The following is a 14,365-nucleotide window of genomic DNA, read 5'->3' as shown; positions in this document are numbered from 1 at the left end:
GCTATTTGTGTCATATAGCTCTTTTAGATATTCTTGCCATCTCTGGAGGACATTGTCACGATCTTTCTACACTAGCTCTTCGTCTTTACTCAAAATTTCCACAGTAGCACTTCCTTGCCATAGTCTTTACTCTGTTGTATAGTAAGTTGTATCGTCCCTTCCTGTCCAGTTATTCAATTGCATCACACTCCTCTTTTAGCCATTTCTTCCTAGCCTATTCTGTTTCTCTTTGCAGTTCATTATTTAACGTTCAGTACATCTTTCTCGCATTTTCAGCGTTCTTGTTTTCAAATTGTCTTCTGTCCTCCATCTTGGAAATCATTTCTTGTGTGACCCATGGTTTTTTTTCCCTTTTCCCTTTTACATACCCTATATTTTGCTGTCCTGCTTTAATGATTCCTTCTTTCAGCATATTCCAGTACTCGTTGACATTATCAGGTGGTTCTTTGTCTCGTAATGTGTTTATAACCTCACGTAACAGCATTTCTGTTATTTGTTCTTTGTTGGATCTTATCTTCTCTAGATCTCACTTCTTCACCATGGTCGCCATCTTCAGTTTTTTCAGTCCTATTTCTATTTCTGCCATAAGTAAGTTGTGGTCGTTATTAATATCTGCACCTGGTAATGTGTGCACCTTCTTGATTCCATTCCTGTATCTTTCTTCTACCAGTATAAAATCGATTTGGTTTCTGAATTTATCTCATAGTGATTTCCAAGCGTAGAGCCTCCTCTTGTGGTTCTTGAAACATATGTTTGCCGCTATCAGCTGCCTTTCCCTGCAGAAGTCAATTAGCCATTCATCTCTATCATTTCCAAGACCATGACTGCCTACTATGTTTCCCTCTTTCCCTTTTCCCACAATGGCATTCCAGTATCCCATTACTATTCTGCAGCATTTTTTTTATTTTCGTCCATTATTCTCCCTATTACATTGTACGTTTCCTCTATAATTTGGTCATGTTCTGAAGTTGGCATATACACCTGGACAATCAGTAAATGTTTTTGTGCTCCTTTCAGCTTTACACCAATAACCCGGTCATTTGCATAGTCCACATATTCCACACATTTAGCTAATTCCTTTGTCATAATCATTCCTACTCCATTCATTCCTTTTACTCCTTCTCCTGAGTGGTACAATACATATTCATCTGACTGTAACTCTCCAAGTCCATTCCATCTTACCTCAGCATCTCCTACGAGGTCCATATGATTCTCTTCCACCTCTCTTTTAATGTTTTCTAGTTTTCCTGCTTGTAGCAGAGTTCTAACATTCCAAGTACCAATTTTCGTTTTGATTTCTTGCCTCCTTTCAAGTTGTCTCTCCCCTCCCCCCCTGAGATCCGAATGGGGGACTATTTTACCGCCGCACACAGATTTAACATGAAAGGAAGCCATTTTTGTGCATAAAATGGAGACTTCATTATGCAGGGGAGATAATCTGCGGTGGTATTCCGTTGCCTTCCGCAGTTCTGGAGGCCGCCCCTAACTTGGGAGAAGGACGCTTTTTGCAGCCACCCACTCTGGGTCAGATGCTGCATGAGAAGTATAGGTTTGAAAATGAAAGACCCCTAGCCCTTGAAACCTAATAGTGTCAGGATCGGAAAAGAACAAGAGCTGGTCGAGCATGGTCAGATAGGAATGATAAAAGTGAGGATCCTGGCATAATTAAGTGGAAGCAATGCCAGGACTCAGCGAGGGGCCCTGTAGTCGCCAGCCACATACTCAATAGGTGTGAGTCTATGAGGAAAATAGGCTCATTGCTAACCATAAATCAGCACCTGAGGACGATAGATTTAGAGTTGCTACAGCATCAGTCTTCTTATTGCGTTTCTAAGGAATGTTTAACAGTTCGCTTTTCAAATCCCTTACTTAATCTAAACCAGCAGACATAAGCATTTTCAACTGAAAACGAATCTGCATGTTTCTCTCTAATTGTTTTTAGGAAATACATGAAACTTACTTACTTATCTTCTGTGGTTACTACAACTGCGATCATGCAGAAAACCATTACTTTTCAACTAAAAATTTACTCTAAAATATCCCTCAGTAAACTGATAATCGATGCATAACACTGTACTAAATTGCTAATCACTAATAAAAATTCATGCTCAGGCAAAGAATCTCCTTTTTGCTCGTAAACGCAGTTACAAAACAATACGTTATGACAATGACAGGCTACTGAGCACTGGTTTGGTACACTGTGACATCAGTGGCGTGGCTTGCTACTGCACATTCATCTCATGATCCTTACCATGTATCTTGTATCTGCGGTACAAGCCAACACAAAACAACGAGCTACCACCTGGTCAGCAATGGGATGACTGAGCATTGGCACGAGATCTCAAAGCAGCACTGATGTGCCACAAAACTGGGTGAACAGATGCTATCCCAGAGGTTTTGCTTGGATTTCAAAATGCCTACAAAAGCGATCTAGATGCCTGATCCACAGAATTAATATATGGAGAGGGACATTGTAATTACCTGACAAATTGTTAGACGCGACTACTCTCTCTGATTCTGACCTGTCTACCTTCGTTGGATGTCACAGAGGTCACGTGTCAAGGATCCGACCCCCACAATCAGCCAGACACAGCACAGTTTCCACATTCGTCCATGGCGATCTGAGCACATTTACATATCAAGCTGTGAGCCAGTGCCATCAGACCAGCCCTCCGAGAATCATACACTAGGCTGCACAGAGTCCTCAAGGGGGGAAACTGTGCTCTAAACATTTCAGTCAATGAGAAGCTTACTGCAGTCTCTCTCGATGGAATCAAACCAGCATATGTTTTCAGTGGGCTACTCCTCCCTCCGCCACTGAGTCTCCATGGACGCAGCTTCGCCCAGCGCCCATTTCAGTGACAGCAGCTCCTACACCACCTCTGTCATCATTATTAGGGGACTAACACACCACGAGATCTGGTTGATACACACATATCCCACAGCTTCACCTGGATGATACTCTGCTTCCACTGAGTGGGTGGGCTGTTGTAAAGACTGGCTATAGCGCTATTTGTGGTCGTTGTGTGTGTGTGTGTGTGTGTGTGTGTGTATTGTGACACATGTGTTTATAAACTTGTCGTTATCGAAAATAGTTTTTGTGCCAGCTGCCAGGGCCATTGTGTTTCTATTATATTCTCCATATTCCTGTTTATTCTTAGACCTGCAGGAAATTGTTTTGTATGGTCCATGCTAAGGAGAACTGTCAACGTTTGTCTCATTGAAGCCACAAATGAACAGAGTCGTTTTGCTTGTTTCTTGCAAGGACATCTATTCAAATTCGCTGCACTCAGAGAGCCTTACTGTATTATCTAATTTCGACCAGTGAGTAGAGTTGTTGTTGCTACAGAACCAAGACTTCGTTCATGCACTTTAATTGTAATATTAATCGAGTTTAACAGCTGGATGAGCAAGACCACAGCTCAGTGGCTACGGACTCACATGTATTTTTTACTACTTACGAATCCATGTGTGAACTGCTCAATTTAATTGCATAGTAAGTATATTGTTTGTATTCTACTTTGTTTTGTCACATACATTTTTTGTACTTTCTCGCATGTAGTGGAGAACTTCACGTTAGCAACTTTAGCTGCATATTTACAGCAGTAGCCTAGATGGCACAGTAACTACATATTCTGTCACTAAGACGTCAAAACATTCTCAAAGAATAGAAGAAACAGCATTCAGAACAGAATTACATACACATTCTTTGATAAGATCAAATAATGTTGAATATCAATTCTGTCAAAAGCTGCTAACATGGAGTTCTCCATTAAATACGAGAAAGTTTGAAAAGCAGATGCAGTTAAAAATGAAGCAGAACACAAGAAATATTCTTACATGCAATTAAATTGAACAATTAACACACAGATTCGTAAGAAGCAGCAAATATACGTGAGTCCACATAACACAGTGTGACAAAACCAGCTTTTCAATGAAACTAAAGCAAAACTGGAATCATTTACTCAACCCAATATTATAGACATGAGCCAAAATGCAGCAGAATACAAGCAACATATTTACAATGCAATTCAAAGGGTGCAATGTAAACAAGTAGTAGTAAGGCCAAATCGCACTGGCTGTCGAGGCACCGTCATATCACAGCACCATCACATTAAGGTATATTCACATCGTCTGTCACGGTAGGGTGCGTAAAGTCAATTCAAGTGGTTTCAAATTGCCGGATTTGCGACCTTCATAATATTGTTCAACTGTTTTTGTGCACAAAGTGCACATACACAATGCAGTAGGCTGTATACGTGAATGATGGAGTCCACATTTCTAGGAAATTACATTTATTAGACTCCAGTTGTTCCCAGGTATATGAAAGAAAGAAGGCACAAGTGCAAAACAAGCTTAAAAAAAGAATGTGGGCCTTAAAAACGTCATTGTTTGGTATGGAAGGGGAGTTTCACACACTACACGAGGAGTTCAAGCAAGAGGAATCCTCATTTTATCAGTATTTTAGAAATTCAAAGCAATACTTTTTCATTTGTAACGTCAAGTTACACCCAAAATTACTAAAAAAACTCAGTGTTACGTGCTGCCATCACATTTCATTAAAATTGGTTTGTTTAAGGTTAAGTTCAGTTACCAGTGCAAATTTTTGACCAATAGTCATACCTCCCTCAAACCTTTCCCTTCAAGATTTATAGATTTTCTTTACATCTTGTATTTGGCTCTTAATAGTTCTAGTACATTATTTGTATTGGGGGTAGCTGGTGAAACAAAATAAATATTGACCATCGATGCTTGCAAAACTTTCACATGCAATCCAGAGAGCTACGCAACAACAAAGAAACCTGTCACAAACATATATTTAAACAAACGACTCATACATGATTTGATGTATATTTCATTAACAAAAAACATGTTTTGCGACTGTTGCAGTATCTAAAGATTTCGGTCCATTTCTTCATGAAACATTACAAATGCCTGAAAACATACAAATATATTCCAGTTACTAATCAATCTGATTCTACCTACAGTACTTTTTCCACTTCAAGTTGCAGTCATCTTGCAATCTATTTTATTGTTAAATATTAAACACAGTTCCAGTACGTAGAAAAATATAAATTCTAAATGTAGTAGAGGTCAAGTAATCTACATACACACCTGTTGTACAATTTAGACTGCTGTCTCACTGCTACAATTCATCTTTTGTTGTTTAATATAAAATTACAAATTTTAACAAAAGAAATAATGAAACAGTTAATAACAAATAACAACTGATGTCAACCACAAAAATCACGATGAAACGTAATATGGAGATCTGCGCATGGCTGTGTGTCGGGAGAAAATGAGCTTGGGAGTCATGTGATCAACAGTGGATGAATGACGTTAGCTGTCAAAACATTTTTGTCAAGAATCCTTGACAGTGCCAAGGCGTGATCTGATGGGATGGCCATTGTGGGTTCCGCCTTTTGAAATTCCCTGCACAATGCTTTTACGAGATGTGATGTGACGGCCAGTGTGAATTGGCTTCTACAGTCAAAAGGTGACTGCAATGTTATTTAAAAAACTGTACATGATTGCGAAACCCAGCGTTGGAAAGTTAATCTTTGCCAAAGAAATTTGATGGTGAATAGGGAACTTTGTCAAATCTTGTCTGTCATCAAATAAATTTGTCAAATCTAGCGCCTCACTGTAGATTTGGTCAAAGAAGTGTGTCGTCTGCTATTCACTGCAATGTGATATTTTACTATGTGGAGCACTAACATCGCTGCAGCGTTCTGTCATGTGTAGTGTTTTTATAAACATTACCGGTAAATAAAATTGGTGTGTACCAACAGCTACAAAATTAATATAGATGTATGAAGCTGATGAGGCACCTTACAACGTGAGGCATCCTGAATACAAAAATAGATTAGGAAAATTGGAGAGCTGACCTGACCTGACATAACCTAACTATCTCCTGTAGCATGGAATCAGAGTGTTACAGTGAGCCTGTCTTCTGCAGATATAGCAGTTCTTAAGTTAGTATTGTGTTTTGTGATATGAGAATTCACTTCACTGAGCACATACTGAAATGTATGCTCATCCATTCTTAAGTAATTGATGTCCGACTTGACTTCCTACATTATAAGCTCATGTAATAAGTTTTGTTGAATGCTTTATCGTGTTGTCGTACAACCCACAACTTCACCCAGGTACGTTTCCTTTTTCCCCCTGCTTCTCTTCCGCATGTGCACACAGTGCAATTGTGGTACATGCAACAGCTGCAATTAATAACAAGTTGTTATTCTCAGCCATCTTGAACTTGACGACAAATATGACAGTGTAATACCACTTTTTAGTGGGGTAGCATTCGTCTCACACTAGCTAAGTAGAGCCCTACGTCATAGTAACGTAACGCTACGTCGTCGTGACGTAAATAAACCTGAGGTGGATGCTCGGGTGAGATACACCAAACAACACCTTATAATCAGGAGTTCATTTATTTACCTCTTCAGACAAGTAAAGCTTACAGAGAACTGGATGGCGGAACTACACAAAGATAATGCTTTGCTTAGATCAAAGATGATGCTCAGATCGATACTGGTGTCGATCTCGTCGGCGCCACATAGCCCACCCCCCCTCAGTACGGAGTACTCCTCAGAGGTTGGAGGGGGGGGTGACTATTGCGTCAGCAGGGGTGGTCCGCGGGAGCAGAACCACGGTCAGCTCGACAGCGTCGTCAGGGACCTGTGTTGGTAAATGATGTGAAGGAAGGTCCGGCCACTGAACCTGGAAGTCGTTGAAGTGTGCCGGGCGTCATACTGGGCGTGCTGGTGCGGCGACAGGTAGGCCGGTGGTTTGCGGGAGGAACGGAGTGACGACGACGATGTCTCTGGTGGGTGTAGAGAACACAAGAAGCATGTCCTGGTCGACGTCGGGCGAGAGGGGAACACATTTCACCAGGTGGCAGGGAATGGTGGATGTTGTGTCATGAGCACCAGATGAAGGGAAACATAAGACGAACAGTGTGTCATCGTGTAGATTATAGAGATGTCATGGATTATGTCCAGGGGGCAGGCACAAATACCTTGAGCGAGGGCACGTTCAAGATGGGGGGGCGGGGTGAGAAACCTCGACAGGGCGAGGCAGGCGACGGGGGAGATGTCGAAGGGACCAGAGAAGGGCCCGGCAACAAGGGTATGATCGTAAGTAAGCTCAACGTGGGGAGCATGTGATCACTCGATGGAGTGCGTGAGACTGGAGTAGAAGGCGAGGTCGGAGAGGGGCTCGACGATTGGAGCTGGAAGTCACACGACTGCGTGAGCAAGTCCAACATGGAGGGAGTGGTTGGAGCGTCGTGACGCACGACAGTGAGTGGCGTGGTCGTGGCCTGAAGGGGGGTAGAAGCGGGCGCGACATGAGCAGGCTTAAATCTGTTGAGATACACTGTAACAGCTGAATCTTTTATCTGGATGTCATAGGTGTTGGCTGAGCGCCAGAGAACTTGGTACGAGCCAGTATATGGGGGTTGGAGGGGAACACAGACAATGTCATCTTGGAGCATGACATACTCGCAATTATTCAGAGATTTCGGGACGTGAACCTTAGGGGGGAATGGCTGGCAGGCGGAGGGATGTGGAGGTTGATAAAGTGGCGTCTGATGCAGTCCACGAAGGAAGGTAAGTCAGACTGAGGGAGAGAAACGGAAGGGCTCACAAGTTCGCCAGGGAGAACAATGTTCTGGATGTATATGAACTTGGCTATTGTGGCTTTGAGGTCTTCCTTATAGATCGCACGAATACTGTGTAGCACAAGGGGAAGGGCCTCTGTCCAAAGAGAGACGTGGCATCAAAGAGCGGCCTTGAAAGTGCAGTGCCAGCTCTCAACTAGCCCGTTACTTTGGGGGTGATATGCTATGGTATGGATGCTCCAGATGCCGCAAATTTTACAAATCTCATTGACCAGGGCTGACTCAAATTGTCTGCCCTGGTCAGTCATGATGATCCGAAATGCGATACCCATGACTCGACGAAAGCTCAAGCAACAGTTTCTGCTGTTATATTGGGCAGGGGGACAGCCTCGACCCAGCGAGTTGTTCGGTCGATAGACGAGAGAACATAGCGAAAGCTGTTAGACTCGGGGCAGAGGGCCAACAATGTCAAAGTGAATATGCTGTAAACGCCCAGGAGGAATAAAAAAGGGGCCGAAGGGGGCGTGAAGTGTACTTGTGTACTTTGCAGTGTTGGCACGCGCTGCAGGAGCATGCCTATTGCTGGCAGTCCTTGTTGACATTTCTCCAGACAAAGTGCTCCACTACGAGGCGGGCGGACGCACGAACACCGGGATGGGCTAACTTATGCAGTGTGTTGAAGACAGCTCGATGGAGCGTGGTTGGGATGAGGGGGCGTAATGTGCCCATACTGTCATCACACCAACTCTCCAGAAATGCTAGGGCAGGTGGTGCGGACGAAGTGTAGTAAAGAGGTAGAGTCTGAAATCAGGTTTTGTGTGTCCTCGTCAGTGGGTTGGAGGTTAGGCAGTCAGAGAGGTCTAACAGCGAATGAACGGCATCGACTCGTGAAAGGAAATCAGCAACTATATTGTCAGCACCCTTTATGTGTCTGAGATCAGTGGTGAACTGAGATATGGAAGTCCGTGTGTCTGAAACGGCTAGGAGGTGGGTCAGCTGGCGGGTTTGAAATGGCTGCAGCCAGGTGTTTGTGGTTTGTTAAAACATAGAAAGGGCGTCCCTCAACGTCGGTCTTAAAATGCTTGATCACTTCATAGACTGCAAGCAACTCCCTGTCAAATGAGGAATATTTCCATTGTGTATTGATGAGCTTGCTCGAGAAGATCTGCAGAGGCGAAGTTTGGCCGTCGATTGTCTGGCTAAGGACAGCGCCGATGGCAGTATCGCTCGCGTCTGTGGTGATGAAAAGCTGCGCATTGGGATGAAGATACATGATGTTGCAGGCCTCGGCAAGAAGATTTCTGAGGGCAGTGAAAGAGTCTGTCATAGCAGGGGTCCACAAAACGCGCCAAGATCCATAAGTCTTGGTGCCTGCCAAGGCATCCATCAGTGGAGCCTGAATCTCTACAGCCCGAGGTAGATGACAGTGGTAATAATTAACTATCTGCAGAAAGTGCTGGAACTCTTTGAATGACGAAGGTCTGGGTAGGTTTAATATTGTCTGTACTTTGTCAGGGGGCTGTGAAATGCCGGCGGCAGAGAGCCAAAAACCAAGAAAAGTGACAGCGAGTTGATGTAGCTGCAATTTGTCCTGGTTGGTCTCAATGCCAGCTGCTGCGAGAGTGTCTATAACAGTTTGCACATGTCAAATGATGTCCTCGATGGAGGAGCTGAACAAAAGAATGTCATCAAGATATGCAAAGCAGAATTTTAGGCCGAATAGGACTTCGTTGTGAAGCATTGCCAGGCCTGGGTTGCATTTTTTAGCCTAAAGGGCATGAATTGAAACTGAAATAACCCGATTGGGGTGGTGATTGCTGTCTTCTCGACGTCTTCAGAAGCCATGGGGATCTGGTGATAGGCCCGTTTGCAATCAATGACAGAACGTGGTCGCACCTGCGAGGCAACTGGTAAAGTCGGCATATTGGGAATGGGGTAGGTGTCCATAATTGTTTGTGCATTTAGTTGATGGTAGTCTCTGCACATGTGCCAGGACCTGTCTTTCTTGGGTGTCATATGAAGGGGTGTAGACCAGCTGCTGGCAGAGGGTTCGATGACGCTGGAGCTTAGAAGCTCAGAAATCTGATTTTTAAGGTCAGAGAGGCACTCGGGACAAAGTCGACATGGTTTACTGGAAGTCAGGGAGCCTGGCATGAGGCGAAGCTTGTGAACTGTGTCGTTGGTGACGGCGGAAATGTTGCCAGTGGCACGGGAGGCGTTTTGTTTACAATGTGAGGCGGACGGGGCAAGCGATGAGACGAGGTCATGGTGTTCAGAGCCACTCGGCAGATCCGACAGGAGCTGAGCCAGCGAAGTATCCCAGGAGTCAATGTGACAAGATGGCCGCCAGCCCGAAACAGGGGCACCATAGTTGTGTGAGCTCGGCAGAGCTCGTGAAACATTAGTGAGTCAACTGTTTGAGGGCACGGCCTGTGTCAGGACAGTAGCGAGCGAAGCGCGAATGCACTTTTTTTGTTGTCAGTTAGTGTCGCACGGCGGCATGCAGGAGCCAAAGTTGCATAGTTTGAGGTGCTGTCCGCGAAGGGAGGGGTAGGAGCTGTCAGTACAGGAACATGTGACGCTCGCCGCGCATGCGCACTCGTGTCTGGCCGAGTGTCAAATGCTGCCGTGTTATGAGGGTGTGGTCCTGTGGAGCTGCCAGTACACGATAGGGTAGAATTGATAGCACAGTTGTGAGGGGTAGGGGGAGGTAAGCACACGGAGGCTCGATTGCTGGGACCACAAGCAGATTCGGCACACTTACTGACCTTGCTTTGTCCTTGCTGCACTGTCTGTAATTCCTTTGCTGCATCGGATAGCTGGAGCTGAGTTTCGTGGAGCTTGAGGGAGAGCTCGAAGTTTTCCTTGCGTAGGCGAGCGACGATTTCAAGCTCAACAAGGCACTTGTACATTGGTTCTTGTAACGTCGTCGACAGAGCCGAGCATGTACAGATGAGATGAGCCCAGACCGATGTGTCACAGGGGGGTTTGCTCGATGGAGCACAGGGGAAGTGAGTTTTGGATGGGTGATGAAACACGGTGTTTAGCACTAGGTCTGGTGAAAGTTTGTGGTGTCACAAGAAGTCAATGCCTAGTATAGGTTCCTCAATATTGCACATTAAAAAAGTCCACTCGAGTTAGCAGTTTGCAGAAGTGAGACGATGTGGGAGGTTGAACCCAAGCATTGTAGTTTAGTAGGATCCACAGCTTGCAGTGAAGTATGATAAGGGCAGATGTTCGACGACACTAACGACGCAAGCAACAGCGAAACATCGGCGCCTGTGTCCACTAGGAAAGAGTATCAGGACGAAATGTCTTTAATATAAAGTCGTCTGTAATTATCCAATTGTTCCCGGACAGAATGGAGCACTGAGAGGCGCCCGTCATGTTGTCCGCAGGAGGCAGCACCCGGACCTACCCGCGATTTGCGTTTGTGAAGCAGCAGGGTGGTCTGCAGTTCCGTGCCGCCTCACCAAACCGTGTGTGGAAGTAACAGTATGGGTAGTGTGGCTGCATTTCCCTGTGGAACGTTCATTGCCAGAGGCGGTGGCTGAGGTTCAGAGGCAGCAGCCGATTCGGTTGCAGGAGGGGGCGTGACTGAGGGTGGAGCCAGTGATGTCCAAGCTGTTTGTATACTGTGTCCCAGAGCGAGCGGAACGGTCGGTACAGTGCGGCCCCGGCCGCGGGACGAGGTGCCTGAACCTGAGACTTGCCAGGCAGGCAGTGGCTGGCGAAATAGAGCAATGATGCCTCATGTAGTTTCTCAGCAATTGTCATTCGTTGCTCGACAGGTTCGGGAGACCTCTGAGCCAGAGCAAAGGAGATGTGGGGAGGTAGTTTATCTGTCAAGAAGGCGAGGAGAGCTGTGTTAGAGAGCAGATCATCACTGACCAGGGCCCGTACCTGTCTCCAAAGTTGTAAAAGGTTGTCGTTGTCTTGTTGCTCGACATGGAGCACTTGTATTGCTGTCTCAGTTGAGCGCACAGTCTGACGTAGAACTGTCGTTTTGGCTAGAGTGAACCGGGTACCTGAGTCCAGGGCATCGACCACGTCAGCAATCAAGTCCTCCTGGTCGTGCAGGTCGGTAATAAGGCACAGAAGTCTGTTTGATTCGTCGAGTTTGAAATGGTCGAACACTTCGTCCACAATTTTGAACCAGTTTGTTGCCCTGTAGGGATTGAATGGCCGCAGCGTTGGTAAGTGATGTAGAACGTTTGGAAGAACAGGGTGAGTTAAATTCGTTGGGGCACTGCCTGAAACGAGCTGTTGTTGCTGCAGTATTCCAGGAGAGTGTGTCTCCAGGGTATGTGGCGACCACACCTGGTTGGGTGGCAGCGTGAAGGTGACGTGTTGTGGTTGAGCGCGATCTGTCGCGACGCGGAAGGCTGATGAGACACCGTAATGTTTCAATTGCAGTTGCGGAAGTTCGACTGGAGCCGGCGTGGGGGCGACAGGTGAGAAAAAGTTCAAAGTTTGAAAACGCGTGCCAGTCTGCGGAAAACTTGATGTGCGATCAGAGTCAAACCACTTGTGTTGCAGGGAGGCTGCGGAGGTGAGGGCTGTCCAAAAGCACAGTGAGGAAAATGATGTTGAACGCTGGTCGGAATGTGTGAATGTTCCCTGTTCATAGTCACTTCACTGAAAATAGCGCGTGCAAAATGTGAATGTCGTGGCACAAAACGCCGGCCAGAGTGGCTGTGTGGTTCTAGGCGCTGCAGTCTGAAGCCAAGCGACCGCTACGGTCGCAGGATCGAATCCTGCCTCAGGCATGGATGTGTGTGATGCCCTTAGGTTGGTTAGGTTTAACTAGTTCTAGGCGACTGATGACCTCAGAAGTTAAGTCGCATAGTGCTCAGAGCCATTTTTGTCGTGGCACAAAACACTGAGGCATAGCAGTAGGATGTAGATGGAGGTCAGGCACAGATAACAAGCCGTTGTTCCTGTTGCTGGCTGAGGTATTGAAGCAGGAAGGCATGTGCTGATGCTGAACCGAGGCAGGTGGGGGCGTGGTCGGATGCTGAGGAGGTTGACCTGTGAACAAAGCAGTTCCGGCCACATGGCATGGATTGTGAAGTGGCAAACCGTTGTCCTGGTGGTGGTAGGTTATCCAACGGAGCATTTGCAGAAATCGGCATTGATTCCGCACTGCACGGAGATCCATAAGAGGTAACTGCACCATCGATGAGGGAGGGCACATGTGATGGGAACAAATGCGTCTGATAGCCGGAGTCATGCACACTTCTAACCTCACTTATTGTTGCACGCACGAAAACGTCCGGCGAAATCGGCGTAACCGACAAGTGAGAGGCATCCAGTTGCATTCCTGGCTGGCGCTCATCGCCCGCAACGCCATGCATGTCGATCACAAAATCCGGCTTTAGGCGTTGGGCCGAAGCCATTGTTCGCATGTTGTGTTGCTGTAATATACGCGAAAATAACCGACGCGGAGGCTGCGGACACAGTAAAACGGCGAAAACGGAATACGTTAAAACTCGGGGTCACCAGTGAGGTGGATGCTCGGGTGAGATACACCAAACAACACCTTATAATCAGGAGTTCATTAATTTACCTCTTCACACAAGTAAAGCTTACAGAGAACTGGATGGCGGATCTACACAAAGATAATATTTTGCTTGGATCAAAGATGATGCTCAGATCGTTACTGGTGTCGATCTCATCGGTGCCACAAACCTAAATCGACTTCATGAGTACGTGTATCGATCTTTGCAGTTGTACCACAGAGGTTGCATGGTAACATGGAAGCTAAATGTAAATACATGTGTAGAAACGAAGTTACAGCAATTGTGTAGTATGTAAATTAGTTATGAAGCTGGAACCGCAACAATTTTGGATGATATTGTGTGTTTCTTGAACGTAATGAATGTCTGAACGAAGGAACTATAATGAAAGAAAAAGAAGAGGGTCTAGTGAAGCAGGGGATACAACCCGTCAGCTTTGACCAATTTCGTCAGAATCGGCCAGAGAAACAAAGGAATACGAGAGACGAAAAATAAAATTGACATATATCAAGGCAAGTAGTATTTTCACATTAAGGAAATCGTGTGTTTGCATCGTATTATTTCTGTCAAAAATGAACGGGAAAAATAGATGGAAATATTGGTAGCATACAATACCTCACATGACATATACAGGTCGTTACAAAAACGTACGGCCAAACTTTCAGGAAACATTCCTCACACACAAATAAAGAAAAGATGTTAGAGCTCATTTTAGTTTCGTCAGTATGTACTGTACTTCCTTGATTCACCGCCAGTTGGTCCAATTGAAGGAAGGTAATGTTGACTTCAGTGCTTGTGTTGACATGCGACTCATTGCTCTACAGTAGTAGCATCAAGCACATCAGTACGTAGCATCAACAGGTTAGTGTTCGGTATTGCAGTGACCGATGGATTGTTAGAGGCAGACCAATTCCATGGCTCTCCTGACCTCGCTCTCCTGACCTCAACCCTCTTGACTTTCGTTTATGGGGGCATTTGAAAGCTCTTGTCAACACAATCCCAGTACTAAATGAGGAGACTCTGCGTGCTCGTATTGTGGACGGCTGTGATACAATACGCCATTCTCCAGGGCTGTATCAGCGCATCAGGGATTCCATGCGGCGGAGGGTGAATTCATGTATCCTTGCTAACGGAGGACATTTTGAACATTTCCTGTAACAAAGTTTTTGAAGTCGCACTGGTATGCTCTGTTGCTGTGTGTTTCCATTCCATGATTAAT

The sequence above is a fragment of the Schistocerca gregaria genome, chromosome 3 (assembly GCF_023897955.1).
Source record: "Schistocerca gregaria isolate iqSchGreg1 chromosome 3, iqSchGreg1.2, whole genome shotgun sequence".
Taxonomy (NCBI): domain Eukaryota; kingdom Metazoa; phylum Arthropoda; class Insecta; order Orthoptera; family Acrididae; genus Schistocerca; species Schistocerca gregaria.
This window is presented reverse-complemented; position numbering follows the sequence as displayed.